The following is a 27,595-nucleotide window of genomic DNA, read 5'->3' on the forward strand; positions in this document are numbered from 1 at the left end:
GGATGCACGGGGTTAGGTCGGTGTCATGAAAGCAGACATGCTTGCGGTCTGTCTTCCCTGGTGTACAGTGTCCCCGTGTGTGCTTCCGGTAGGGTCAAGTTGCCCTGTGAGCAGGAGGAGGGCACAGAGGACGAAGCTGTCCAGCATTTGAGCGCTTACTCCGGATTCAGGGCCGCGAACCCTTCCAGCCGGGCGCTGGCGACACTTGGCCGGGAAGGTGGCCTAGTTTCCGCCGTGGGGCTGGGACCTGGGTCATGGTTGCTGAAGCCGCCCGCTTCCTGTGGTGGACACTCCCATGGGTCCTCGGAAAGTGATTTGGCCTATTTGGCGAGAATTGTCACTTGGGCTGAATTAGGTTAGCCCCTGAGAGGTGCCGGGCCGCATCTTGTCTGTAGGCAGCTGCACAAAAGTATTGGCCCGCCCACAGGGTGTTTCCTTGCTTCCAGAGGCGCTGGGGGTGGCCCCAAGTGCACATCAGATGTGCTACAAGCTGGCAGGATCTCCTGTGGCCTATGTCAACAGCCCCTGGGGGTCAAAGTTCACCTTCAGCCTCTTGAAACTTGCAGGGGTCTGTCTCCATTCAATTGGGGGGGTCCAAAGCCACGGCGCTGTGTATCAACTGTGGGTTTCATTGTTCGAGGTCTCAGCAGATGGCCACAGCGACACACAGAGACCAGGATGCGGATTCAGAGGCACACAAAGAAGCCCAGAAGCGCGCGTCCTCGTGCGCAGTCACAGTGACACACGCTCACGCGCGTGAACACACGCATACTCCTTCTCTGACACCGGCCAACGTACGTGCCGAACTTCCTGCAGTTGTGCAGTTAGACAAACATTGAGTTCTCGGTAAGGGTAGAGGTCCTTGGGAAGCAGGGTCTGGGCTCAAGCCCAGGTAAAAGGGCGTGTGAATCATGTTCTCTTAGGAACGCGGTCCAATTCTGAAGCCTGTGTGATTTATGGGCACTGCTCAGGCGCAGCTGCTGGGCAAGGCTGGCCGTCGGCAAAGACCAGAAGACCTTCGCGTTGTCTGATGACTGGACTTGCTAAGGAGAATTGGAAGAACGGGGCGGGCGCATGTTGCTAAGTGTGGCCGTGGCTAACTCTGGAAGGTAGGCATTCACCCAGCCTAAGATGTGCCATTGGATATTCGGTTTTCCTCAGACGGGCCCAGTGGCTGCCAGAGTGGATTGAGTGTTGCTCTTGAGTCCTCTGGCCTGAGGACTGTGGATTCCCCAGGGTTTTGGAGTACCAGGGGGTCATGGACCCTCTGCAGACCCCCATGGCATGCCCGCTTGTGTGCTGCAGCCTCCCAGCACGTGCTTGGATCGATGATGACACCCTTGTATGCATTCCTTGGAAAATCTGAACAAAATGAGTGAGAACCCTCTACCGTCTCCTCATCGAAACTGAGGTCCAGCACGTTTCCTCTCTCGGGGGTAGGGGACCGTGAGGAGGGCGGGCCAGCGTCCCCTGCTGACATGCATGCAAACACCACCCAGGGCTCCTAATATTGGAGGGGCCCCTGTCTGAGGGTCGACTGTGTCTACCCATAAGCTGGGTCACCTATGAATATCAGGTGTCTGCTGCAAGGCCGTTGAGGCCATGCGAGGGGGCGTGCTCTCCTGCTGGTCTTGAGAGTCGGGGTGTGTGCTGGTGTAGGCCAAGTGAGCTTGCAGCTTGGCAAAGTGTGTTTTGGCCAGGATCACGCTTGGTGCATGCCGCTTCGGGGTTTAATTCTGGAGGCCAAAATGAGCAAGCTTCTCTGGTTGGAACCCGGAGGCTGAGGCCAGGCCTGTGGCCCTCCGTGTTCTTGCGTTTGGCACGGTGAGTTTCTTGAGTGCCAAGTGAGGCTGGAGCTGTGGACGGGTGTGGCTCGGGTTGGGCGTCGGCCTAATGCGGCTGATGGATCAGGCCTGGGTGTTGCCCTTGTCTGCTCCCCTACTTGAACTGCCGGCACAGTGCTGGGGACAAGTGGGTCATCGTGGAGTGGGGTGAGGACCGCACTGCACTTAAGCCTGCGTGGTGGCTGATGGCCGGGACAGGAATGTACGGGAGGATGAGGACAGGTCCTCTGTGATGTCATGAAATGGGCTGTCATCATTGGGTGGCAGGTGCTGGCCTCAGCTTCCCAAGGATGTGTCCTGTTTGTGATGGGCTGGCATCAGCTGCCTAAGAAGGGGAGGCTTTGACAGTTCATGAGGATGCGGTGAGGTAGGTAACTTGTGTTCAGTTGCGATCCCTTTGCCGGAGGAATGACTCCCAAAGGGTGTCTTGCGGGACCTAGAGTAGATGGACATGCTGAGGTATTTGTGCCGGCCTCCGAGGAGGAAGGTGAGTTATGCGAACATGCGCTTTGGCCGCTTTGTTCCCCCGTTTGGGAATGTGCAGCGCGAAAGTGTTTCTCCCAGAGGGCATGACGTGGCCGGCCCGTGTGGCACGTGGGCCTTTCAAGCAGGCAGAGGTTTATGCGGGCCGGAGATGGGGGCACCGTTGCGATGGCCGGTGCACTGCCGCGGACAGCCACTGTGCCCTTTCAGACTTGCAAGTCCCCTAGCGTGATAGAGGTCTTCCATTGAATGTCTGTGTGTGATCCTCGGGGACGGTGGCCTTGAAGTCTGTGAGGTCCTCGGGAGTGTCGCTGTGGCAGTGAAGAAGTGCCAGAATGCATGGGGTGTGGTCAGCGTCCTCAAAGCAGACATGTATGCGGTCTGTCTTCCTTGGTGTACAGTGTCGCCATGTCCGCACGATGCCTGTGGCTTTGAGCAAGGTCAAGTCGCCGTGCGGGCAGGAGGAGGGCATGTAGGACGAGGCTGTCAAGCATTTGAGCGTCTCCTCCGGGTTGAGGGCTGCAAAACCTGCCGGCTGGGAGCTGGCGAGACGTGGCCGGGAAAATGGCCTAGTTTCCGTCGTGGGGTTCCCACCTGGGTCATGGTTGCTAAAGCCCACCACTTCCCGTGGTGGGCATTCCCAAGGGTCCACAGAACGTGATTTGTCCTAGTTGGCGAGAAGTGGCACTTGGCACTTGGGCTGAAGTCCGCTAGCCCCTTGAGAGGTGCGGGGCTGCGTCTTGCCTGTAGCCAGCTGAAGGTCAGTGTCAACGCCAACCATGGGAGGTTTCCTTGCTTCCAAAAGTGCTGGGAGTGGCCCCAGGTGGACATCAGATGTGCTACTAGGTGGCAGGGTCTCCAGGTCCACGTACGTGCGACACCCACGGCCGGGACTCATGTCTGGACCAATCTCTGTGCTTTGGTCAGAAGGCATGGCTGTGGGAGAGCGGGAGACCGTTGCCTATTTCAACAGCGTCTGGGGGTCCACGTTCACACGTGGCCTCTTGAAGCTGACAGGCGTCTTTCTGCATTCGGTGGGGTGGTCCAAAGCCTCGGTGCTGTGTATAAACTGTGGCTTTTACTGTTCAAGGTCACTGCCGAGGGCCTCAAGCATACCCAAAGACCAAGACGCGGATTCAGAGGCCCACAGAGAAACCCACGAGTGCGTCACCCTGCGCAGTGATTGTCACGCCCTCGCGCACGCAGGAACACACACACACACACACCCTCACACACAACGGCCGACGTACGTGCCTAACTTACTGCAGTCGTGCTGTCAGACAAACATTCAGTTCTTCGTAAGGGCTAGAGGTCCTTGTGAAGCAGGTTCGGAGCTCTGGCCCAGGTAAATGTTCTCAGGAATCATGTTCTAAGGACGCCGGTCCAATTCTGAATCCTGAGTGATTTCTGTCCACTTCTCAGGTGCGGTTGATTGGCAAGGCTGGCCGATGGCAAAGGGAAGAGGACGTTTGCGTGGTCCGACGACTGGAGGTGAAGAGGAGAACTGGAACGAGTGAGGTGGGCCACGTTGCCGAGCGTGGACGTGGATAACACAGGTCGGTAGGCATTCAACCACCCCGAGACGTGCCATTGGGTATTAGGTTTCCCTCTGACGGGCCCAGTGGCTGCAAGAGTGGATTGACTGTCGCTCTTGCTGAGAGGCCTGAGGGCTGTGTATTTCCCACTCTTTTGGCGTACTCTGAGGTCTAGGCTCCTCTGAACAGCCCCACGGCCTGCCCGGCAGTGTGCTACAGCGTCCCAGCATGTGCTTCGATCGACGATGACACCCTTGTATGCATTCCTTGGAAAATCTGAACAAAATGAGTGAGAACGCTGTACCGTCTCCTCCTCGAAACTGAGGTCCAGGACGTTTCCTCTCTCGGGGATAGGGGACTGTGAGGAGTGAGGGCCAGCGTCCCCTGCCGACATGCATGCAAACACCACCCAGGGCTCCAGCATTGGAGGGGCTCCTGTCTAAGGTTCAACCATGTCTGTACGAGAGCTGGGTCGTCCATGAATCCCAGGTCCCTGCTGAGAGGCCGGTGAGGGCTTGCGAGGCACCTAGCTCCCCTTCTGGTCTTCAGAGTCGGAGTGTGTGCTCTTTTAGGCCCAGTGAGCTTGCAGCTTGGATAGGTGTGTTTTGGCCAGGATCACACTTTATTCATGCCGCTTCTGGGTTTGAGTCCGGAAGCCAAAATGAGCAAGCTTCCTTTGTTGCAGCCTGGAGCCTCACGCCAGGCCTGTGGCCTTCCCCGATTTTGCGTGTGGCGCGGTGAGGTTCTCGAGTGCCCAGTGGGTCTCGAGCAGTGCGTGGCGGTGGGCTCGGGTTGAGCATCTGCAGAAGGGTGCTGAGGGAGTAGGCTTTGCCGTTGCCCTTGTGAGCTCCTGTACTGCAACTCCCGGCACTGCGTTGGCTGCCAGTGTGTCACGGTGGAGTAGGGTGAGGCCGGAGTGCTGTATTTAGGCCTGCGTGGCGGCTGACGGAGTGGACAGAAAGGTAAGCCGTGATGAGGACAGGTCCTGCGTGATGTTGTGGCATGGGCTGGCATCATTGGGTTGCAGGCACTGGCCTCGTCTTCCCAAGGATGTGTCATGTTCATGCTGGGCTGGCATCAGCTGCCTATGGAGGGGATGGCTTTGGCAGTTCATGTGGATGCGGTGAGGTAGGTAACCTGCCTAGACTTGTGATTCCATTGCGGGAGGAATGACGCCCCAAGGGTGTCTTGCGGGACGTAGAGAAGATAGACATGCTGAGGCGTCTGTGCCGGTCTCCTTGCGGGTAGGTGAGTTATGCGAACGTGCCCTTTGGCCACTCTGTTCCCTGATTTGGGAATGTGCAAAGCGAAGGTGTTTCTCCCGGCGGGCAGGACGCGGCCGGCCCGTGTGGCAGGCAGGCTTTTCGAACAGCCAGAGGTTTATCTGGAGCAGTCCGTTGGCGGGGCAGAGGTGGGTGTCACTGTTGCGATGCCAGGTGCGCTGCCGTGGACAGCCACTGTTCCCTTTGAAGCTTCCAGGTCCCCTCGCGTGGCACAGGTCTTCCGTTTGAAATCTGTCTGTGGTCCTCGCGGACAGTGCCTTTGATCTCTGTTAGGTTCTTAGTAGTGTCGCTGTGGCAGGGCAGAAGTGCCAGGATGCACGGGGTTAGGTCGGTGTCATGAAAGCAGACATGCTTGCGGTCTGTCTTCCCTGGTGTACAGTGTCCCCGTGTGTGCTTCCGGTAGGGTCAAGTTGCCCTGTGAGCAGGAGGAGGGCACAGAGGACGAAGCTGTCCAGCATTTGAGCGCTTACTCCGGATTCAGGGCCGCGAACCCTTCCGGCCGGGCGCTGGCGACACTTGGCCGGGAAGGTGGCCTAGTTTCCGCCGTGGGGCTGGGACCTGGGTCATGGTTGCTGAAGCCGCCCGCTTCCTGTGGTGGACACTCCCATGGGTCCTCGGAAAGTGATTTGGCCTATTTGGCGAGAATTGTCACTTGGGCTGAATTTGGTTAGCCCCTGAGAGGTGCCGGGCCGCATCTTGTCTGTAGGCAGCTGCACAAAAGTATTGGCCCGCCCACAGGGTGTTTCCTTGCTTCCAGAGGCGCTGGGGGTGGCCCCAAGTGCACATCAGATGTGCTACAAGCTGGCAGGATCTCCTGTGGCCTATGTCAACAGCCCCTGGGGGTCAAAGTTCACCTTCAGCCTCTTGAAACTTGCAGGGGTCTTTCTCCATTCAATTGGGGGGGTCCAAAGCCACGGCGCTGTGTATCAACTGTGGGTTTCATTGTTCGAGGTCTCAGCAGATGGCCACAGCGACACACAGAGACCAGGATGCGGATTCAGAGGCACACAAAGAAGCCCAGAAGCGCGCGTCCTCGTGCGCAGTCACAGTGACACACGCTCACGCGCGTGAACACACGCATACTCCTTCTCTGACACCGGCCAACGTACGAGCCGAACTTCCTGCAGTTGTGCAGTTAGACAAACATTGAGTTCTCGGTAAGGGTAGAGGTCCTTGGGAAGCAGGGTCTGGGCTCAAGCCCAGGTAAAAGGGCGTGTGAATCATGTTCTCTTAGGAACGCGGTCCAATTCTGAAGCCTGTGTGATTTATGGGCACTGCTCAGGCGCAGCTGCTGGGCAAGGCTGGCCGTCGGCAAAGACCAGAAGACCTTCGCGTTGTCTGATGACTGGACTTGCTAAGGAGAATTGGAAGAACGGGGCGAGCGCATGTTGCTAAGTGTGGCCGTGGCTAACTCTGGAAGGTAGGCATTCACCCAGCCTAAGATGTGCCATTGGATATTAGGTTTTCCTCAGACGGGCCCAGTGGCTGCCAGAGTGGATTGAGTGTTGCTCTTGAGTCCTCTGGCCTGAGGACTGTGGATTCCCCAGGGTTTTGGAGTACCAGGGGGTCATGGACCCTCTGCAGACCCCCATGGCATGCCCGCTTGTGTGCTGCAGCCTCCCAGCACGTGCTTGGATCGATGATGACACCCTTGTATGCATTCCTTGGAAAATCTGAACAAAATGAGTGAGAACCCTCTACCGTCTCCTCATCGAAACTGAGGTCCATCACGTTTCGTCTCTCGGGGGTAGGGGACCGTGAGGAGGGCGGGCCAGCGTCCCCTGCTGACATGCATGCAAACACCACCCAGGGCTCCTAATATTGGAGGGGCCCCTGTCTGAGGGTCGACTGTGTCTACCCATAAGCTGGGTCACCTATGAATATCAGGTGTCTGCTGCAAGGCCGTTGATGCCATGCGAGGGGGCGTGCTCTCCTGCTGGTCTTGAGAGTCGGGGTGTGTGCTGGTGTAGGCCAAGTGAGCTTGCAGCTTGGCAAAGTGTGTTTTGGCCAGGATCACGCTTGGTGCATGCCGCTTCGGGGTTTAATTCTGGAGGCCAAAATGAGCAAGCTTCTCTGGTTGGAACCCGGAGGCTGAGGCCAGGCCTGTGGCCCTCCGTGTTCTTGCGTTTGGCACGGTGAGTTTCTTGAGTGCCAAGTGAGGCTGGAGCTGTGGACGGGTGTGGCTCGGGTTGGGCGTCGGCCTAATGCGGCTGATGGATCAGGCCTGGGTGTTGCCCTTGTCTGCTCCCCTACTTTAACTGCCGGCACAGTGCTGGGGACAAGTGGGTCATCGTGGAGTGGGGTGAGGACCGCACTGCACTTAAGCCTGCGTGGTGGCTGATGGCCGGGACAGGAATGTACGGGAGGATGAGGACAGGTCCTCTGTGATGTCATGAAATGGGCTGTCATCATTGGGTGGCAGGTGCTGGCCTCGGCTTCCCAAGGATGTGTCCTGTTTGTGATGGGCTGGCATCAGCTGCCTAAGAAGGGGAGGCTTTGACAGTTCATGAGGATGCGGTGAGGTAGGTAACTTGTGTTCAGTTGCGACCCCTTTGCCGGAGGAATGACTCCCAAAGGGTGTCTTGCGGGACCTAGAGTAGATGGACATGCTGAGGTATTTGTGCCGGCGTGCGAGGAGGAAGGTGAGTTATGCGAACATGCGCTTTGGCCGCTTTGTTCCCCCGTTTGGGAATGTGCAGCGCGAAAGTGTTTCTCCCAGAGGGCATGACGTGGCCGGCCCGTGTGGCACGTGGGCCTTTCAAGCAGGCAGAGGTTTATGCGGGCCGGAGATGGGGGCACCGTTGCGATGGCCGGTGCACTGCCGCGGACAGCCACTGTGCCCTTTCAGACTTGCAAGTCCCCTCGCGTGACAGAGGTCTTCCATTGAATGTCTGTGTGTGATCCTCGGGGACGGTGGCCTTGAAGTCTGTGAGGTCCTCGGGAGTGTCGCTGTGGCAGTGAAGAAGTGCCAGAATGCATGGGGTGTGGTCAGCGTCCTCAAAGCAGACATGTACGCGGTCTGTCTTCCTTGGTGTACAGTGTCGCCATGTCCGCACGATGCCTGTGGCTTTGAGCAAGGTCGAGTCGCCGTGCGGGCAGGAGGTGGGCACGTAGGACGAGGCTGTCAAGCATTTGAGCGTCTCCTCCGGGTTGAGGGCTGCAAAACCTGCCGGCTGGGAGCTGGCGAGACGTGGCCGGGAAAATGGCCTAGTTTCCGTCGTGGGGTTCCCACCTGGGTCATGGTTGCTAAGGCCCACCACTTCCCGTGGTGGGCATTCCCAAGGGTCCACAGAACGTGATTTGTCCTAGTTGGCGAGAAGTGGCACTTGGCACTTGGGCTGAAGTCCGCTAGCCCCTTGAGAGGTGCGGGGCTGCGTCTTGCCTGTAGCCAGCTGAAGGTCAGTGTCAACGCCAACCATGGGAGGTTTCCTTGCTTCCAAAAGTGCTTCTGAGTGGCCCCAGGTGGACATCAGATGTGCTACTAGGTGGCAGGGTCTCCAGGTCCACGTACGTGCGACACCCACGGCCGGGACTCATGTCTGGACCAATCTCTGTGCTTTGGTCAGAAGGCATGGCTGTGGGAGAGCGGGAGACCGTTGCCTATTTCAACAGCGTCTGGGGGTCCACGTTCACACGTGGCCTCTTGAAGCTGACAGGCGTCTTTCTGCATTCGGTGGGGTGGTCCAAAGCCTCGGTGCTGTGTATAAACTGTGGCTTTTACTGTTCAAGGTCACTGCCGAGGGCCTCAAGCATACCCAAAGACCAAGACGCGGATTCAGAGGCCCACAGAGAAACCCACGAGTGCGTCACCCTGCGCAGTGATTGTCACGCCCTCGCGCACGCAGGAACACACACACACACACACCCTCACACACAACGGCCGACGTACGTGCCTAACTTACTGCAGTCGTGCTGTCAGACAAACATTCAGTTCTTCGTAAGGGCTAGAGGTCCTTGTGAAGCAGGTTCGGAGCTCTGGCCCAGGTAAATGTTCTCAGGAATCATGTTCTAAGGACGCCGGTCCAATTCTGAATCCTGAGTGATTTCTGTCCACTTCTCAGGTGCGGTTGATTGGCAAGGCTGGCCGATGGCAAAGGGAAGAGGACGTTTGCGTGGTCCGACGACTGGAGGTGAAGAGGAGAACTGGAACGAGTGAGGTGGGCCACGTTGCCGAGCGTGGACGTGGATAACACAGGTCGGTAGGCATTCAACCAGCCCGAGACGTGCCATTGGGTATTAGGTTTCCCTCTGACGGGCCCAGTGGCTGCAAGAGTGGATTGACTGTCGCTCTTGCTGAGAGGCCTGAGGGCTGTGTATTTCCCACTCTTTTGGCGTACTCTGAGGTCTAGGCTCCTCTGAACAGCCCCACGGCCTGCCCGGCTGTGTGCTACAGCGTCCCAGCATGTGCTTCGATCGACGATGACACCCTTGTATGCATTCCTTGGAAAATCTGAACAAAATGAGTGAGAACGCTGTACCGTCTCCTCCTCGAAACTGAGGTCCAGGACGTTTCCTCTCTCGGGGATAGGGGACTGTGAGGAGTGAGGGCCAGCGTCCCCTGCCGACATGCATGCAAACACCACCCAGGGCTCCAGCATTGGAGGGGCTCCTGTCTAAGGTTCAACCATGTCTGTACGAGAGCTGGGTCGTCCATGAATCCCAGGTCCCTGCTGAGAGGCCGGTGAGGGCTTGCGAGGCACCTAGCTCCCCTTCTGGTCTTCAGAGTCGGAGTGTGTGCTCTTTTAGGCCCAGTGAGCTTGCAGCTTGGATAGGTGTGTTTTGGCCAGGATCACACTTTATTCATGCCGCTTCTGGGTTTGAGTCCGGAAGCCAAAATGAGCAAGCTTCCTTTGTTGCAGCCTGGAGCCTCACGCCAGGCCTGTGGCCTTCCCCGATTTTGCGTGTGGCGCGGTGAGGTTCTCGAGTGCCCAGTGGGTCTCGAGCAGTGCGTGGCGGTGGGCTCGGGTTGAGCATCTGCAGAAGGGTGCTGAGGGAGTAGGCTTTGCCGTTGCCCTTGTGAGCTCCTGTACTGCAACTCCCGGCACTGCGTTGGCTGCCAGTGGGTCACGGTGGAGTGGGGTGAGGCCGGAGTGCTGTATTTAGGCCTGCGTGGCGGCTGACGGACTGGACAGAAAGGTAAGCCGTGATGAGGACAGGTCCTGCGTGATGTTGTGGCATGGGCTGGCATCATTGGGTTGCAGGCACTGGCCTCGTCTTCCCAAGGATGTGTCATGTTCATGCTGGGCTGGCATCAGCTGCCTATGGAGGGGATGGCTTTGGCAGTTCATGTGGATGCGGTGAGGTAGGTAACCTGCCTAGACTTGTGATTCCATTGCGGGAGGAATGACGCCCCAAGGGTGTCTTGCGGGACGTAGAGAAGATAGACATGCTGAGGCGTCTGTGCCGGTCTCCTTGCGGGTAGGTGAGTTATGCGAACGTGCCCTTTGGCCACTCTGTTCCCTGATTTGGGAATGTGCAAAGCGAAGGTGTTTCTCCAGGCGGGCATGACGCGGCCGGCCCGTGTGGCAGGCAGGCTTTTCGAACAGCCAGAGGTTTATCTGGAGCAGTCCGTTGGCGGGGCAGAGGTGGGTGTCACTGTTGCGATGCCAGGTGCGCTGCCGTGGACAGCCACTGTTCCCTTTGAAGCTTCCAGGTCCCCTCGCGTGGCACAGGTCTTCCGTTTGAAATCTGTCTGTGGTCCTCGGGGACAGTGCCTTTGACCTCTGTTAGGTTCTTAGTAGTGTCGCTGTGGCAGGGCAGAAGTGCCAGGATGCACGGGGTAAGGTCGGTGTCATGAAAGCAGACATGCTTGCGGTCTGTCTTCCCTGGTGTACAGTGTCCCCGTGTGTGCTTCCGGTAGGGTCAAGTTGCCCTGTGAGCAGGAGGAGGGCACATAGGACGAAGCTGTCCAGCATTTGAGCGCTTACTCCGGATTCAGGGCCGCGAACCCTTCCGGCCGGGCGCTGGCGACACTTGGCCGGGAAGGTGGCCTAGTTTCCGCCGTGGGGCTGGGACCTGGGTCATGGTTGCTGAAGCCGCCCGCTTCCTGTGGTGGACACTCCCATGGGTCCTCGGAAAGTGATTTGGCCTATTTGGCGAGAATTGTCACTTGGGCTGAATTTGGTTAGCCCCTGAGAGGTGCCGGGCCGCATCTTGTCTGTAGGCAGCTGCACAAAAGTATTGGCCCGCCCACAGGGTGTTTCCTTGCTTCCAGAGGCGCTGGGGGTGGCCCCAAGTGCACATCAGATGTGCTACAAGCTGGCAGGATCTCCTGTGGCCTATGTCAACAGCCCCTGGGGGTCAAAGTTCACCTTCAGCCTCTTGAAACTTGCAGGGGTCTTTCTCCATTCAATTGGGGAGGTCCAAAGCCACGGCGCTGTGTATCAACTGTGGGTTTCATTGTTCGAGGTCTCAGCAGAGGGCCACAGCGACACACAGAGACCAGGATGCGGATTCAGAGGCACACAAAGAAGCCCAGAAGCGCGCGTCCTCGTGCGCAGTCACAGTGACACACGCTCACGCGCGTGAACACACGCATACTCCCTCTATGACACCGGCCAACGTACGTGCCGAACTTCCTGCAGTTGTGCAGTTAGACAAACATTGAGTTCTCGGTAAGGGTAGAGGTCCTTGGGAAGCAGGGTCTGGGCACAAGCCCAGGTAAAAGGGCGTGTGAATCATGTTCTCTTAGGAACGCGGTCCAATTGTGAAGCCTGTGTGATTTATGGGCACTGCTCAGGCGCAGCTGCTGGGCAAGGCTGGCCGTCGGCAAAGACCAGAAGACCTTCGCGTTGTCTGATGACTGGACGTGCTAAGGAGAATTGGAAGAACGGGGCGGGCGCATGTTGCTAAGTGTGGCCGTGGCTAACTCTGGAAGGTAGGCATTCACCCAGCCTAAGATGTGCCATTGGATATTAGGTTTTCCTCAGACGGGCCCAGTGGCTGCCAGAGTGGATTGAGTGTTGCTCTTGAGTCCTCTGGCCTGAGGACTGTGGATTCCCCAGGGTTTTGGAGTACCAGGGGGTCGTGGACCCTCTGCAGACCCCCATGGCATGCCCGCTTGTGTGCTGCAGCCTCCCAGCACGTGCTTGGATCGATGATGACACCCTTGTATGCATTCCTTGGAAAATCTGAACAAAATGAGTGAGAACCCTCTACCGTCTCCTCATCGAAACTGAGGTCCAGCACGTTTCCTCTCTCGGGGGTAGGGGACCATGAGGAGGGCGGTCCAGCGTCCCCTGCTGACATGCATGCAAACACCACCCAGGGCTCCTAATATTGGAGGGGCCCCTGTCTGAGGGTCGACTGTGTCTACCCATAATCTGGGTCGCCTATGAATATCAGGTGTCTGCTGCAAGGCCGTTGAGGCCATGCGAGGGGGCGTGCTCTCCTGCTGGTCTTGAGAGTCGGGGTGTGTGCTGGTGTAGGCCAAGTGAGCTTGCAGCTTGGCAAAGTGTGTTTTGGCCAGGATCACGCTTGGTGCATGCCGCTTTGGGGTTTAATTCTGGACGCCAAAATGAGCAAGCTTCTCTGGTTGGAACCCGGAGGCTGAGGCCAGGCCTGTGGCCCTCCGTGTTCTTGCGTTTGGCACGGTGAGTTTCTTGAGTGCCAAGTGAGGCTGGAGCTGTGGACGGGTGTGGCTCGGGTTGGGCGTCGGCCTAATGCGGCTGATGGATCAGGCCTGGGTGTTGCCCTTGTCTGCTCCCCTACTTTAACTGCCGGCACAGTGCTGGGGACAAGTGGGTCATCGTGGAGTGGGGTGAGGACCGCGCTGCACTTAAGCCTGCGTGGTGGCTGATGGCCGGGACAGGAATGTACGGGAGGATGAGGACAGGTCCTCTGTGATGTCATGAAATGGGCTGTCATCATTGGGTGGCAGGTGCTGGCCTCGGCTTCCCAAGGATGTGTCCTGTTTGTGATGGGCTGGCATCAGCTGCCTAAGAAGGGGAGGCTTTGACAGTTCATGAGGATGCGGTGAGGTAGGTAACTTGTGTTCAGTTGCGATCCCTTTGCCGGAGGAATGACTCCCAAAGGGTGTCTTGCGGGACCTAGAGTAGATGGACATGCTGAGGTATTTGTGCCGGCCTCCAAGGAGGAAGGTGAGTTATGCGAACATGCGCTTTGGCCGCTTTGTTCCCCCGTTTGGGAATGTGCAGCGTGAAAGTGTTTCTCCCAGAGGGCATGACGTGGCCGGCCCGTGTGGCACGTGGGCCTTTCAAGCAGGCAGAGGTTTATGCGGGCCGGAGATGGGGGCACCGTTGCGATGGCCGGTGCACTGCCGCAGACAGCCACTGTGCCCTTTCAGACTTGCAAGTCCCCTCGCACGACAGAGGTCTTCCATTGAATGTCTGTGTGTGATCCTCGGGGACAGTGGCCTTGAAGTCTGTGAGGTCCTCGGGAGTGTCGCTGTGGCAGTGAAGAAGTGCCAGAATGCATGGGGTGTGGTCAGCGTCCTCAAAGCAGACATGTATGCGGTCTGTCTTCCTTGGTGTACAGTGTCGCCATGTCCGCACGATGCCTGTGGCTTTGAGCAAGGTCGAGTCGCCGTGCGGGCAGGAGGTGGGCACGTAGGACGAGGCTGTCAAGCATTTGAGCGTCTCCTCCGGGTTGAGGGCTGCAAAACCTGCCGGCTGGGAGCTGGCGAGACGTGGCCGGGAAAATGGCCTAGTTTCCGTCGTGGGGTTCCCACCTGGGTCATGGTTGCTAAGGCCCACCACTTCCCGTGGTGGGCATTCCCAAGGGTCCACAGAACGTGATTTGTCCTAGTTGGCGAGAAGTGGCACTTGGCACTTGGGCTGAAGTCCGCTAGCCCCTTGAGAGGTGCGGGGCTGCGTCTTGCCTGTAGCCAGCTGAAGGTCAGTGTCAACGCCAACCATGGGAGGTTTCCTTGCTTCCAAAAGTGCTGGGAGTGGCCCCAGGTGGACATCAGATGTGCTACTAGGTGGCAGGGTCTCCAGGTCCACGTACGTGCGACACCCACGGCCGGGACTCATGTCTGGACCAATCTCTGTGCTTTGGTCAGAAGGCATGGCTGTGGGAGAGCGGGAGACCGTTGCCTATTTCAACAGCGTCTGGGGATCCACGTTCACACGTGGCCTCTTGAAGCTGACAGGCGTCTTTCTGCATTCGGTGGGGTGGTCCAAAGCCTCGGTGCTGTGTATAAACTGTGGCTTTTACTGTTCAAGGTCACTGCCGAGTGCCTCAAGCATACCCAAAGACCAAGACGCGGATTCAGAGGCCCACAGAGAAACCCACGAGTGCGTCACCCTGCGAAGTGATTGTCACGGCCTCGCGCACGCAGGAACACACACACACACACACCCTCACACACAACGGCCGACGTACGTGCCTAACTTACTGCAGTCGTGCTGTCAGACAAACATTCAGTTCTTCGTAAGGGCTAGAGGTCCTTGTGAAGCAGGTTCGGAGCTCTGGCCCAGGTAAATGTTCTCAGGAATCATGTTCTAAGGACGCCGGTCCAATTCTGAATCCTGAGTGATTTCTGTCCACTTCTCAGGTGCGGTTGATTGGCAAGGCTTGCCGATGGCAAAGGGAAGAGGACGTTTGCGTGGTCCGACGACTGGAGGTGAAGAGGAGAACTGGAACGAGTGAGGTGGGCCACGTTGCCGAGCGTGGACGTGGATAACACAGGTCGGTAGGCATTCAACCACCCCGAGACGTGCCATTGGGTATTAGGTTTCCCTCTGACGGGCCCAGTGGCTGCAAGAGTGGATTGACTGTCGCTCTTGCTGAGAGGCCTGAGGGCTGTGTATTTCCCACTCTTTTGGCGTACTCTGAGGTCTAGGCTCCTCTGAACAGCCCCACGGCCTGCCCGGCTGTGTGCTACAGCGTCCCAGCATGTGCTTCGATCGACGATGACACCCTTGTATGCATTCCTTGGAAAATCTGAACAAAATGAGTGAGAACGCTGTACTGTCTCCTCCTCGAAACTGAGGTCCAGGACGTTTCCTCTCTCGGGGATAGGGGACTGTGAGGAGTGAGGGCCAGCGTCCCCTGCCGACATGCATGCAAACACCACCCAGGGCTCCAGCATTGGAGGGGCTCCTGTCTAAGGTTCAACCATGTCTGTACGAGAGCTGGGTCGTCCATGAATCCCAGGTCCCTGCTGAGAGGCCGGTGAGGGCTTGCGAGGCACCTAGCTCCCCTTCTGGTCTTCAGAGTCGGAGTGTGTGCTCTTTTAGGCCCAGTGAGCTTGCAGCTTGGATAGGTGTGTTTTGGCCAGGATCACACTTTATTCATGCCGCTTCTGGGTTTGAGTCCGGAAGCCAAAATGAGCAAGCTTCCTTTGTTGCAGCCTGGAGCCTCACGCCAGGCCTGTGGCCTTCCCCGATTTTGCGTGTGGCGCGGTGAGGTTCTCGAGTGCCCAGTGGGTCTCGAGCAGTGCGTGGCGGTGGGCTCGGGTTGAGCATCTGCAGAAGGGTGCTGAGGGAGTAGGCTTTGCCGTTGCCCTTGTGAGCTCCTGTACTGCAACTCCCGGCACTGCGTTGGCTGCCAGTGTGTCACGGTGGAGTGGGGTGAGGCCGGAGTGCTGTATTTAGGCCTGCGTGGTGGCTGACGGACTGGACAGAAAGGTAAGCCGTGATGAGGACAGGTCCTGCGTGATGTTGTGGCATGGGCTGGCATCATTGGGTTGCAGGCACTGGCCTCGTCTTCCCAAGGATGTGTCATGTTCATGCTGGGCTGGCATCAGCTGCCTATGGAGGGGATGGCTTTGGCAGTTCATGTGGATGCGGTGAGGTAGGTAACCTGCCTAGACTTGTGATTCCATTGCGGGAGGAATGACGCCCCAAGGGTGTCTTGCGGGACGTAGAGAAGATAGACATGCTGAGGCGTCTGTGCCGGTCTCCTTGCGGGTAGGTGAGTTATGCGAACGTGCCCTTTGGCCACTCTGTTCCCTGATTTGGGAATGTGCAAAGCGAAGGTGTTTCTCCAGGCGGGCATGACGCGGCCGGCCCGTGTGGCAGGCAGGCTTTTCGAACAGCCAGAGGTTTATCTGGAGCAGTCCGTTGGCGGGGCAGAGGTGGGTGTCACTGTTGCGATGCCAGGTGCGCTGCCGTGGACAGCCACTGTTCCCTTTGAAGCTTCCAGGTCCCCTCGCGTGGCACAGGTCTTCCGTTTGAAATCTGTCTGTGGTCCTCGGGGACAGTGCCTTTGACCTCTGTTAGGTTCTTAGTAGTGTCGCTGTGGCAGGGCAGAAGTGCCAGGATGCACGGGGTAAGGTCGGTGTCATGAAAGCAGACATGCTTGCGGTCTGTCTTCCCTGGTGTACAGTGTCCCCGTGTGTGCTTCCGGTAGGGTCAAGTTGCCCTGTGAGCAGGAGGAGGGCACATAGGACGAAGCTGTCCAGCATTTGAGCGCTTACTCCGGATTCAGGGCCGCGAACCCTTCCGGCCGGGCGCTGGCGACACTTGGCCGGGAAGGTGGCCTAGTTTCCGCCGTGGGGCTGGGACCTGGGTCATGGTTGCTGAAGCCGCCCGCTTCCTGTGGTGGACACTCCCATGGGTCCTCGGAAAGTGATTTGGCCTATTTGGCGAGAATTGTCACTTGGGCTGAATTTGGTTAGCCCCTGAGAGGTGCCGGGCCGCATCTTGTCTGTAGGCAGCTGCACAAAAGTATTGGCCCGCCCACAGGGTGTTTCCTTGCTTCCAGAGGCGCTGGGGGTGGCCCCAAGTGCACATCAGATGTGCTACAAGCTGGCAGGATCTCCTGTGGCCTATGTCAACAGCCCCTGGGGGTCAAAGTTCACCTTCAGCCTCTTGAAACTTGCAGGGGTCTTTCTCCATTCAATTGGGGGGGTCCAAAGCCACGGCGCTGTGTATCAACTGTGGGTTTCATTGTTCGAGGTGTCAGCAGAGGGCCACAGCGACACACAGAGACCAGGATGCGGATTCAGAGGCACACAAAGAAGCCCAGAAGCGCGCGTCCTCGTGCGCAGTCACAGTGACACACGCTCACGCGCGTGAACACACGCATACTCCCTCTCTGACACCGGCCAACGTACGTGCCGAACTTCCTGCAGTTGTGCAGTTAGACAAACATTGAGTTCTCGGTAAGGGTAGAGGTCCTTGGGAAGCAGGGTCTGGGCTCAAGCCCAGGTAAAAGGGCGTGTGAATCATGTTCTCTTAGGAACGCGGTCCAATTGTGAAGCCTGTGTGATTTATGGGCACTGCTCAGGCGCAGCTGCTGGGCAAGGCTGGCCGTCGGCAAAGACCAGAAGACCTTCGCGTTGTCTGATGACTGGACGTGCTAAGGAGAATTGGAAGAACGGGGCGGGCGCATGTTGCTAAGTGTGGCCGTGGCTAACTCTGGAAGGTAGGCATTCACCCAGCCTAAGATGTGCCATTGGATATTAGGTTTTCCTCAGACGGGCCCAGTGGCTGCCAGAGTGGATTGAGTGTTGCTCTTGAGTCCTCTGGCCTGAGGACTGTGGATTCCCCAGGGTTTTGGAGTACCAGGGGGTCATGGACCCTCTGCAGACCCCCATGGCATGCCCGCTTGTGTGCTGCAGCCTCCCAGCACGTGCTTGGATCGATGATGACACCCTTGTATGCATTCCTTGGAAAATCTGAACAAAATGAGTGAGAACCCTCTACCGTCTCCTCATCGAAACTGAGGTCCAGCACGTTTCCTCTCTCGGGGGTAGGGGACCGTGAGGAGGGCGGGCCAGCGTCCCCTGCTGACATGCATGCAAACACCACCCAGGGCTCCTAATATTGGAGGGGCCCCTGTCTGAGGGTCGACTGTGTCTACCCATAAGCTGGGTCGCCTATGAATATCAGGTGTCTGCTGCAAGGCCGTTGAGGCCATGCGAGGGGGTGTGGTCTCCTGCTGGTCTTGAGAGTCGGGGTGTGTGCTGGTGTAGGCCAAGTGAGCTTGCAGCTTGGCAAAGTGTGTTTTGGCCAGGATCACGCTTGGTGCATGCCGCTTCGGGGTTTAATTCTGGAGGCCAAAATGAGCAAGCTTCTCTGGTTGGAACCCGGAGGCTGAGGCCAGGCCTGTGGCCCTCCGTGTTCTTGCGTTTGGCACGGTGAGTTTCTTGAGTGCCAAGTGAGGCTGGAGCTGTGGACGGGTGTGGCTCGGGTTGGGCGTCGGCCTAATGCGGCTGATGGATCAGGCCTGGGTGTTGCCCTTGTCTGCTCCCCTACTTTAACTGCCGGCACAGTGCTGGGGACAAGTGGGTCATCGTGGAGTGGGGTGAGGACCGCGCTGCACTTAAGCCTGCGTGGTGGCTGATGGCCGGGACAGGAATGTACGGGAGGATGAGGACAGGTCCTCTGTGATGTCATGAAATGGGCTGTCATCATTGGGTGGCAGGTGCTGGCCTCGGCTTCCCAAGGATGTGTCCTGTTTGTGATGGGCTGGCATCAGCTGCCTAAGAAGGGGAGGCTTTGACAGTTCATGAGGATGCGGTGAGGTAGGTAACTTGTGTTCAGTTGCGATCCCTTTGCCGGAGGAATGACTCCCAAAGGGTGTCTTGCGGGACCTAGAGTAGATGGACATGCTGAGGTATTTGTGCCGGCCTCCGAGGAGGAAGGTGAGTTATGCGAACATGCGCTTTGGCCACTTTGTTCCCCCGTTTGGGAATGTGCAGCGCGAAAGTGTTTCTCCCAGAGGGCATGACGTGGCCGGCCCGTGTGGCACGTGGGCCTTTCAAGCAGGCAGAGGTTTATGCGGGCCGGAGATGGGGGCAACGTTGCGATGGCCGGTGCACTGCTGCGGACAGCCACTGTGCCCTTTCAGACTTGCAAGTCCCCTCGCGTGACAGAGGTCTTCCATTGAATGTCTGTGTGTGATCCTCGGGGACGGTGGCCTTGAAGTCTGTGAGGTCCTCGCGAGTGTCGCTGTGGCAGTGAAGAAGTGCCAGAATGCATGGGGTGTGGTCAGCGTCCTCAAAGCAGACATGTATGCGGTCTGTCTTCCTTGGTGTACAGTGTCGCCATGTCCGCACGATGCCTGTGGCTTTGAGCAAGGTCGAGTCGCCGTGCGGGCAGGAGGTGGGCACGTAGGACGAGGCTGTCAAGCATTTGAGCGTCTCCTCCGGGTTGAGGGCTGCAAAACCTGCCGGCTGGGAGCTGGCGAGACGTGGCCGGGAAAATGGCCTAGTTTCCGTCGTGGGGTTCCCACCTGGGTCATGGTTGCTAAAGCCCACCACTTCCCGTGGTGGGCATTCGCAAGGGTCCACAGAACGTGATTTGTGCTAGTTGGCGAGAAGTGGCACTTGGCACTTGGGCTGAAGTCCGCTAGCCCCTTGAGAGGTGCGGGGCTGCGTCTTGCCTGTAGCCAGCTGAAGGTCAGTGTCAACGCCAACCATGGGAGGTTTCCTTGCTTCCAAAAGTGCTGGGAGTGGCCCCAGGTGGACATCAGATGTGCTACTAGGTGGCAGGGTCTCCAGGTCCACGTACGTGCGACACCCACGGCCGGGACTCATGTCTGGACCAATCTCTGTGCTTTGGTCAGAAGGCATGGCTGTGGGAGAGCGGGAGACCGTTGCCTATTTCAACAGCGTCTGGGGGTCCACGTTCACACGTGGCCTCTTGAAGCTGACAGGCGTCTTTCTGCATTCGGTGGGGTGGTCCAAAGCCTCGGTGCTGTGTATAAACTGTGGCTTTTACTGTTCAAGGTCACTGCCGAGGGCCTCAAGCATACCCAAAGACCAAGACGCGGATTCAGAGGCCCACAGAGAAACCCACGAGTGCGTCACCCTGCGCAGTGATTGTCACGCCCTCGCGCACGCAGGAACACACACACACACACACCCTCACACACAACGGCCGACGTACGTGCCTAACTTACTGCAGTCGTGCTGTCAGACAAACATTCAGTTCTTCGTAAGGGCTAGAGGTCCTTGTGAAGCAGGTTCGGAGCTCTGGCCCAGGTAAATGTTCTCAGGAATCATGTTCTAAGGACGCCGGTCCAATTCTGAATCCTGAGTGATTTCTGTCCACTTCTCAGGTGCGGTTGATTGGCAAGGCTGGCCGATGGCAAAGGGAAGAGGACGTTTGCGTGGTCCGACGACTGGAGGTGAAGAGGAGAACGGGAACGAGTGAGGTGGGCCACGTTGCCGAGCGTGGACGTGGATAACACAGGTCGGTAGGCATTCAACCACCCCGAGACGTGCCATTGGGTATTAGGTTTCCCTCTGACGGGCCCAGTGGCTGCAAGAGTGGATTGACTGTCGCTCTTGCTGAGAGGCCTGAGGGCTGTGTATTTCCCACTCTTTTGGCGTACTCTGAGGTCTAGGCTCCTCTAAACAGCCCCACGGCCTGCCCGGCTGTGTGCTACAGCGTCCCAGCATGTGCTTCGATCGATGATGACACCCTTGTATGCATTCCTTGGAAAATCTGAACAAAATGAGTGAGAACGCTGTACCGTCTCCTCCTCGAAACTGAGGTCCAGGACGTTTCCTCTCTCGGGGATAGGGGACTGTGAGGAGTGAGGGCCAGCGTCCCCTGCCGACATGCATGCAAACACCACCCAGGGCTCCAGCATTGGAGGGGCTCCTGTCTAAGGTTCAACCATGTCTGTACGAGAGCTGGGTCGTCCATGAATCCCAGGTCCCTGCTGAGAGGCCGGTGAGGGCTTGCGAGGCACCTAGCTCCCCTTCTGGTCTTCAGAGTCGGAGTGTGTGCTCTTTTAGGCCCAGTGAGCTTGCAGCTTGGATAGGTGTGTTTTGGCCAGGATCACACTTTATTCATGCCGCTTCTGGGTTTGAGTCCGGAAGCCAAAATGAGCAAGCTTCCTTTGTTGCAGCCTGGAGCCTCACGCCAGGCCTGTGGCCTTCCCCGATTTTGCGTGTGGCGCGGTGAGGTTCTCGAGTGCCCAGTGGGTCTCGAGCAGTGCGTGGCGGTGGGCTCGGGTTGAGCATCTGCAGAAGGGTGCTGAGGGAGTAGGCTTTGCCGTTGCCCTTGTGAGCTCCTGTACTGCAACTCCCGGCACTGCGTTGGCTGCCAGTGGGTCACGGTGGAGTGGGGTGAGGCCGGAGTGCTGTATTAGGCCTGCGTGGCGGCTGACGGACTGGACAGAAAGGTAAGCCGTGATGAGGACAGGTCCTGCGTGATGTTGTGGCATGGGCTGGCATCATTGGGTTGCAGGCACTGGCCTCGTCTTCCCAAGGATGTGTCATGTTCATGCTGGGCTGGCATCAGCTGCCTATGGAGGGGATGGCTTTGGCAGTTCATGTGGATGCGGTGAGGTAGGTAACCTGCCTAGACTTGTGATTCCATTGCGGGAGGAATGACGCCCCAAGGGTGTCTTGCGGGACGTAGAGAAGATAGACATGCTGAGGCGTCTGTGCCGGTCTCCTTGCGGGTAGGTGAGTTATGCGAACGTGCCCTTTGGCCACTCTGTTCCCTGATTTGGGAATGTGCAAAGCGAAGGTGTTTCTCCAGGCGGGCATGACGCGGCCGGCCCGTGTGGCAGGCAGGCTTTTCGAACAGCCAGAGGTTTATCTGGAGCAGTCCGTTGGCGGGGCAGAGGTGGGTGTCACTGTTGCGATGCCAGGTGCGCTGCCGTGGACAGCCACTGTTCCCTTTGAAGCTTCCAGGTCCCCTCGCGTGGCACAGGTCTTCCGTTTGAAATCTGTCTGTGGTCCTCGGGGACAGTGCCTTTGACCTCTGTTAGGTTCTTAGTAGTGTCGCTGTGGCAGGGCAGAAGTGCCAGGATGCACGGGGTAAGGTCGGTGTCATGAAAGCAGACATGCTTGCGGTCTGTCTTCCCTGGTGTACAGTGTCCCCGTGTGTGCTTCCGGTAGGGTCAAGTTGCCCTGTGAGCAGGAGGAGGGCACATAGGACGAAGCTGTCCAGCATTTGAGCGCTTACTCCGGATTCAGGGCTGCGAACCCTTCCGGCCGGGCGCTGGCGACACTTGGCCGGGAAGGTGGCCTAGTTTCCGCCGTGGGGCTGGGACCTGGGTCATGGTTGCTGAAGCCGCCCGCTTCCTGTGGTGGACACTCCCATGGGTCCTCGGAAAGTGATTTGGCCTATTTGGCGAGAATTGTCACTTGGGCTGAATTTGGTTAGCCCCTGAGAGGTGCCGGGCCGCATCTTGTCTGTAGGCAGCTGCACAAAAGTATTGGCCCGCCCACAGGGTGTTTCCTTGCTTCCAGAGGCGCTGGGGGTGGCCCCAAGTGCACATCAGATGTGCTACAAGCTGGCAGGATCTCCTGTGGCCTATGTCAACAGCCCCTGGGGGTCAAAGTTCACCTTCAGCCTCTTGAAACTTGCAGGGGTCTTTCTCCATTCAATTGGGGGGGTCCAAAGCCACGGCGCTGTGTATCAACTGTGGGTTTCATTGTTCGAGGTCTCAGCAGAGGGCCACAGCGACACACAGAGACCAGGATGTGGATTCAGAGGCACACAAAGAAGCCCAGAAGCGCGCGTCCTCGTGCGCAGTCACAGTGACACACGCTCACGCGCGTGAACACACGCATACTCCCTCTCTGACACCGGCCAACGTACGTGCCAAACTTCCTGCAGTTGTGCAGTTAGACAAACATTGAGTTCTCGGTAAGGGTAGAGGTCCTTGGGAAGCAGGGTCTGGGCTCAAGCCCAGGTAAAAGGGCGTGTGAATCATGTTCTCTTAGGAACGCGGTCCAATTCTGAAGCCTGTGTGATTTATGGGCACTGCTCAGGCGCAGCTGCTGGGCAAGGCTGGCCGTCGGCAAAGACCAGAAGACCGCGTTGTCTGATGACTGGACGTGCTAAGGAGAATTGGAAGAACGGGGCGGGCGCATGTTGCTAAGTGTGGCCATGGCTAACTCTGGAAGGTAGGCATTCACCCAGCCTAAGATGTGCCATTGGATATTAGGTTTTCCTCAGACGGGCCCAGTGGCTGCCAGAGTGGATTGAGTGTTGCTCTTGAGTCCTCTGGCCTGAGGACTGTGGATTCCCCAGGGTTTTGGAGTACCAGGGGGTCATGGACCCTCTGCAGACCCCCATGGCATGCCCGCTTGTGTGCTGCCGCCTCCCAGCACGTGCTTGGATCGATGATGACACCCTTGTATGCATTCCTTGGAAAATCTGAACAAAATGAGTGAGAACCCTCTACCGTCTCCTCATCGAAACTGAGGTCCAGCACGTTTCCTCTCTCGGGGGTAGGGGACCGTGAGGAGGGCGGTCCAGCGTCCCCTGCTGACATGCATGCAAACACCACCCAGGGCTCCTAATATTGGAGGGGCCCCTGTCTGAGGGTCGACTGTGTCTACCCATAAGCTGGGTCGCCTATGAATATCAGGTGTCTGCTGCAAGGCCGTTGATGCCATGCGAGGGGGCATGCTCTCCTGCTGCTCTTGAGAGTCGGGGTGTGTGCTGGTGTAGGCCAAGTGAGCTTGCAGCTTGGCAAAGTGTGTTTTGGCCAGGATCACGCTTGGTGCATGCCGCTTCGGGGTTTAATTCTGGAGGCCAAAATGAGCAAGCTTCTCTGGTTGGAACCCGGAGGCTGAGGCCAGGCCTGTGGCCCTCCGTGTTCTTGCGTTTGGCACGGTGAGTTTCTTGAGTGCCAAGTGAGGCTGGAGCTGTGGACGGGTGTGGCTCGGGTTGGGCGTCGGCCTAATGCGGCTGATGGATCAGGCCTGGGTGTTGCCCTTGTCTGCTCCCCTACTTTAACTGCCGGCACAGTGCTGGGGACAAGTGGGTCATCGTGGAGTGGGGTGAGGACCGCGCTGCACTTAAGCCTGCGTGGTGGCTGATGGCCGGGACAGGAATGTACGGGAGGATGAGGACAGGTCCTCTGTGATGTCATGAAATGGGCTGTCATCATTGGGTGGCAGGTGCTGGCCTCGGCTTCCCAAGGATGTGTCCTGTTTGTGATGGGCTGGCATCAGCTGCCTAAGAAGGGGAGGCTTTGACAGTTCATGAGGATGCGGTGAGGTAGGTAACTTGTGTTCAGTTGCGATCCCTTTGCCGGAGGAATGACTCCCAAAGGGTGTCTTGCGGGACCTAGAGTAGATGGACATGCTGAGGTATTTGTGCCGGCCTCCGAGGAGGAAGGTGAGTTATGCGAACATGCGCTTTGGCCGCTTTGTTCCCCCGTTTGGGAATGTGCAGCGCGAAAGTGTTTCTCCCAGAGGGCATGACGTGGCCGGCCCGTGTGGCACGTGGGCCTTTCAAGCAGGCAGAGGTTTATGCGGGCCGGAGATGGGGGCACCGTTGCGATGGCCGGTGCACTGCCGCGGACAGCCACTGTGCCCTTTCAGACTTGCAAGTCCCCTCGCGTGACAGAGGTCTTCCATTGAATGTCTGTGTGTGATCCTCGGGGACAGTGGCCTTGAAGTCTGTGAGGTCCTCGGGAGTGTCGCTGTGGCAGTGAAGAAGTGCCAGAATGCATGGGGTGTGGTCAGCGTCCTCAAAGCAGACATGTATGCGGTCTGTCTTCCTTGGTGTACAGTGTCGCCATGTCCGCACGATGCCTGTGGCTTTGAGCAAGGTCGAGTCGCCGTGCGGGCAGGAGGTGGGCACGTAGGATGAGGCTGTCAAGCATTTGAGCGTCTCCTCCGGGTTGAGGGCTGCAAAACCTGCCGGCTGGGAGCTGGCGAGACGTGGCCGGGAAAATGGCCTAGTTTCCGTCGTGGGGTTCCCACCTGGGTCATGGTTGCTAAAGCCCACCACTTCCCGTGGTGGGCATTCCCAAGGGTCCACAGAACGTGATTTGTCCTAGTTGGCGAGAAGTGGCACTTGGCACTTGGGCTGAAGTCCGCTAGCCCCTTGAGAGGTGCGGGGTTGCGTCTTGCCTGTAGCCAGCTGAAGGTCAGTGTCAACGCCAACCATGGGAGGTTTCCTTGCTTCCAAAAGTGCTGGGAGTGGCCCCAGGTGGACATCAGATGTGCTACTAGGTGGCAGGGTCTCCAGGTCCACGTACGTGCGACACCCACGGCCGGGACTCATGTCTGGACCAATCTCTGTGCTTTGGTCAGAAGGCATGGCTGTGGGAGAGCGGGAGACCGTTGCCTATTTCAACAGCGTCTGGGGGTCCACGTTCACACGTGGCCTCTTGAAGCTGACAGGCGTCTTTCTGCATTCGGTGGGGTGGTCCAAAGCCTCGGTGCTGTGTATAAACTGTGGCTTTTACTGTTCAAGGTCACTGCCGAGGGCCTCAAGCATACCCAAAGACCAAGACGCGGATTCAGAGGCCCACAGAGAAACCCACGAGTGCGTCACCCTGCGCAGTGATTGTCACGCCCTCGCGCACGCAGGAACACACACACACACACACCCTCACACACAACGGCCGACGTACGTGCCTAACTTACTGCAGTCGTGCTGTCAGACAAACATTCAGTTCTTCGTAAGGGCTAGAGGTCCTTGTGAAGCAGGTTCGGAGCTCTGGCCCAGGTAAATGTTCTCAGGAATCATGTTCTAAGGACGCCGGTCCAATTCTGAATCCTGAGTGATTTCTGTCCACTTCTCAGGTGCGGTTGATTGGCAAGGCTGGCCGATGGCAAAGGGAAGAGGACGTTTGCGTGGTCCGACGACTGGAGGTGAAGAGGAGAACTGGAACGAGTGAGGTGGGCCACGTTGCCGAGCGTGGACGTGGATAACACAGGTCGGTAGGCATTCAACCACCCCGAGACGTGCCATTGGGTATTAGGTTTCCCTCTGACGGGCCCAGTGGCTGCAAGAGTGGATTGACTGTCGCTCTTGCTGAGAGGCCTGAGGGCTGTGTATTTCCCACTCTTTTGGCGTACTCTGAGGTCTAGGCTCCTCTGAACAGCCCCACGGCCTGCCCGGCTGTGTGCTACAGCGTCCCAGCATGTGCTTCGATCGATGATGACACCCTTGTATGCATTCCTTGGAAAATCTGAACAAAATGAGTGAGAATGCTGTACCGTCTCCTCCTCGAAACTGAGGTCCAGGACGTTTCCTCTCTCGGGGATAGGGGACTGTGAGGAGTGAGGGCCAGCGTCCCCTGCCGACATGCATGCAAACACCACCCAGGGCTCCAGCATTGGAGGGGCTCCTGTCTAAGGTTCAACCATGTCTGTACGAGAGCTGGGTCGTCCATGAATCCCAGGTCCCTGCTGAGAGGCCGGTGAGGGCTTGCGAGGCACCTAGCTCCCCTTCTGGTCTTCAGAGTCGGAGTGTGTGCTCTTTTAGGCCCAGTGAGCTTGCAGCTTGGATAGGTGTGTTTTGGCCAGGATCACACTTTATTCATGCCGCTTCTGGGTTTGAGTCCGGAAGCCAAAATGAGCAAGCTTCCTTTGTTGCAGCCTGGAGCCTCACGCCAGGCCTGTGGCCTTCCCCGATTTTGCGTGTGGCGCGGTGAGGTTCTCGAGTGCCCAGTGGGTCTCGAGCAGTGCGTGGCGGTGGGCTCGGGTTGAGCATCTGCAGAAGGGTGCTGAGGGAGTAGGCTTTGCCGTTGCCCTTGTGAGCTCCTGTACTGCAACTCCCGGCACTGCGTTGGCTGCCAGTGGGTCACGGTGGAGTGGGGTGAGGCTGGAGTGCTGTATTTAGGCCTGCGTGGCGGCTGACGGACTGGACAGAAAGGTAAGCCGTGATGAGGACAGGTCCTGCGTGATGTTGTGGCATGGGCTGGCATCATTGGGTTGCAGGCACTGGCCTCGTCTTCCCAAGGATGTGTCATGTTCATGCTGGGCTGGCATCAGCTGCCTATGGAGGGGATGGCTTTGGCAGTTCATGTGGATGCGGTGAGGTAGGTAACCTGCCTAGACTTGTGATTCCATTGCGGGAGGAATGACGCCCCAAGGGTGTCTTGCGGGACGTAGAGAAGATAGACATGCTGAGGCGTCTGTGCCGGTCTCCTTGCGGGTAGGTGAGTTATGCGAACGTGCCCTTTGGCCACTCTGTTCCCTGATTTGGGAATGTGCAAAGCGAAGGTGTTTCTCCAGGCGGGCATGACGCGGCCGGCCCGTGTGGCAGGCAGGCTTTTCGAACAGCCAGAGGTTTATCTGGAGCAGTCCGTTGGCGGGGCAGAGGTGGGTGTCACTGTTGCGATGCCAGGTGCGCTGCCGTGGACAGCCACTGTTCCCTTTGAAGCTTCCAGGTCCCCTCGCGTGGCACAGGTCTTCCGTTTGAAATCTGTCTGTGGTCCTCGGGGACAGTGCCTTTGACCTCTGTTAGGTTCTTAGTAGTGTCGCTGTGGCAGGGCAGAAGTGCCAGGATGCACGGGGTAAGGTCGGTGTCATGAAAGCAGACATGCTTGCGGTCTGTCTTCCCTGGTGTACAGTGTCCCCGTGTGTGCTTCCGGTAGGGTCAAGTTGCCCTGTGAGCAGGAGGAGGGCACATAGGACGAAGCTGTCCAGCATTTGAGCGCTTACTCCGGATTCAGGGCCGCGAACCCTTCCGGCCGGGCGCTGGCGACACTTGGCCGGGAAGGTGGCCTAGTTTCCGCCGTGGGGCTGGGACCTGGGTCATGGTTGCTGAAGCCGCCCGCTTCCTGTGGTGGACACTCCCATGGGTCCTCGGAAAGTGATTTG

The 27,595-nt window shown here is 57.9% G+C and overlaps 10 non-coding genes across 10 annotated transcripts; all 10 read left to right on the forward strand.

Annotated features, from left to right (window-relative positions):
- Positions 1 to 1,322: 1,322 nt before the first annotated feature.
- Positions 1,323 to 1,415, forward strand: LOC131753972 (small nucleolar RNA SNORD116). Its single transcript, XR_009335025.1, has one exon. It is a non-coding gene; the product is annotated as a small nucleolar RNA SNORD116 (small nucleolar RNA).
- Positions 1,416 to 4,098: 2,683 nt separating this feature from the next.
- On the forward strand, positions 4,099 to 4,191 carry LOC131754034 (small nucleolar RNA SNORD116). Its single transcript, XR_009335084.1, has one exon. It is a non-coding gene; the product is annotated as a small nucleolar RNA SNORD116 (small nucleolar RNA).
- A 2,587-nt stretch (positions 4,192 to 6,778) lies between these two features.
- On the forward strand, positions 6,779 to 6,871 carry LOC131753973 (small nucleolar RNA SNORD116). The gene has a single exon (XR_009335026.1). It is a non-coding gene; the product is annotated as a small nucleolar RNA SNORD116 (small nucleolar RNA).
- Positions 6,872 to 9,555: 2,684 nt separating this feature from the next.
- LOC131754035 (small nucleolar RNA SNORD116) lies at positions 9,556 to 9,648 on the forward strand. The gene has a single exon (XR_009335085.1). It is a non-coding gene; the product is annotated as a small nucleolar RNA SNORD116 (small nucleolar RNA).
- Positions 9,649 to 12,235: 2,587 nt separating this feature from the next.
- Positions 12,236 to 12,328, forward strand: LOC131753974 (small nucleolar RNA SNORD116). Its single transcript, XR_009335027.1, has one exon. It is a non-coding gene; the product is annotated as a small nucleolar RNA SNORD116 (small nucleolar RNA).
- Positions 12,329 to 15,011: 2,683 nt separating this feature from the next.
- Positions 15,012 to 15,104, forward strand: LOC131754070 (small nucleolar RNA SNORD116). The gene has a single exon (XR_009335119.1). It is a non-coding gene; the product is annotated as a small nucleolar RNA SNORD116 (small nucleolar RNA).
- A 2,587-nt stretch (positions 15,105 to 17,691) lies between these two features.
- Positions 17,692 to 17,784, forward strand: LOC131753976 (small nucleolar RNA SNORD116). Its single transcript, XR_009335028.1, has one exon. It is a non-coding gene; the product is annotated as a small nucleolar RNA SNORD116 (small nucleolar RNA).
- A 2,683-nt stretch (positions 17,785 to 20,467) lies between these two features.
- On the forward strand, positions 20,468 to 20,560 carry LOC131754017 (small nucleolar RNA SNORD116). Its single transcript, XR_009335069.1, has one exon. It is a non-coding gene; the product is annotated as a small nucleolar RNA SNORD116 (small nucleolar RNA).
- A 2,583-nt stretch (positions 20,561 to 23,143) lies between these two features.
- On the forward strand, positions 23,144 to 23,236 carry LOC131753977 (small nucleolar RNA SNORD116). Its single transcript, XR_009335029.1, has one exon. It is a non-coding gene; the product is annotated as a small nucleolar RNA SNORD116 (small nucleolar RNA).
- Positions 23,237 to 25,919: 2,683 nt separating this feature from the next.
- LOC131754020 (small nucleolar RNA SNORD116) lies at positions 25,920 to 26,012 on the forward strand. The gene has a single exon (XR_009335071.1). It is a non-coding gene; the product is annotated as a small nucleolar RNA SNORD116 (small nucleolar RNA).
- Positions 26,013 to 27,595: the final 1,583 nt, after the last annotated feature.

The sequence above is a fragment of the Kogia breviceps genome, chromosome 3 (assembly GCF_026419965.1).
Source record: "Kogia breviceps isolate mKogBre1 chromosome 3, mKogBre1 haplotype 1, whole genome shotgun sequence".
Classification (NCBI taxonomy): domain Eukaryota; kingdom Metazoa; phylum Chordata; class Mammalia; order Artiodactyla; family Physeteridae; genus Kogia; species Kogia breviceps.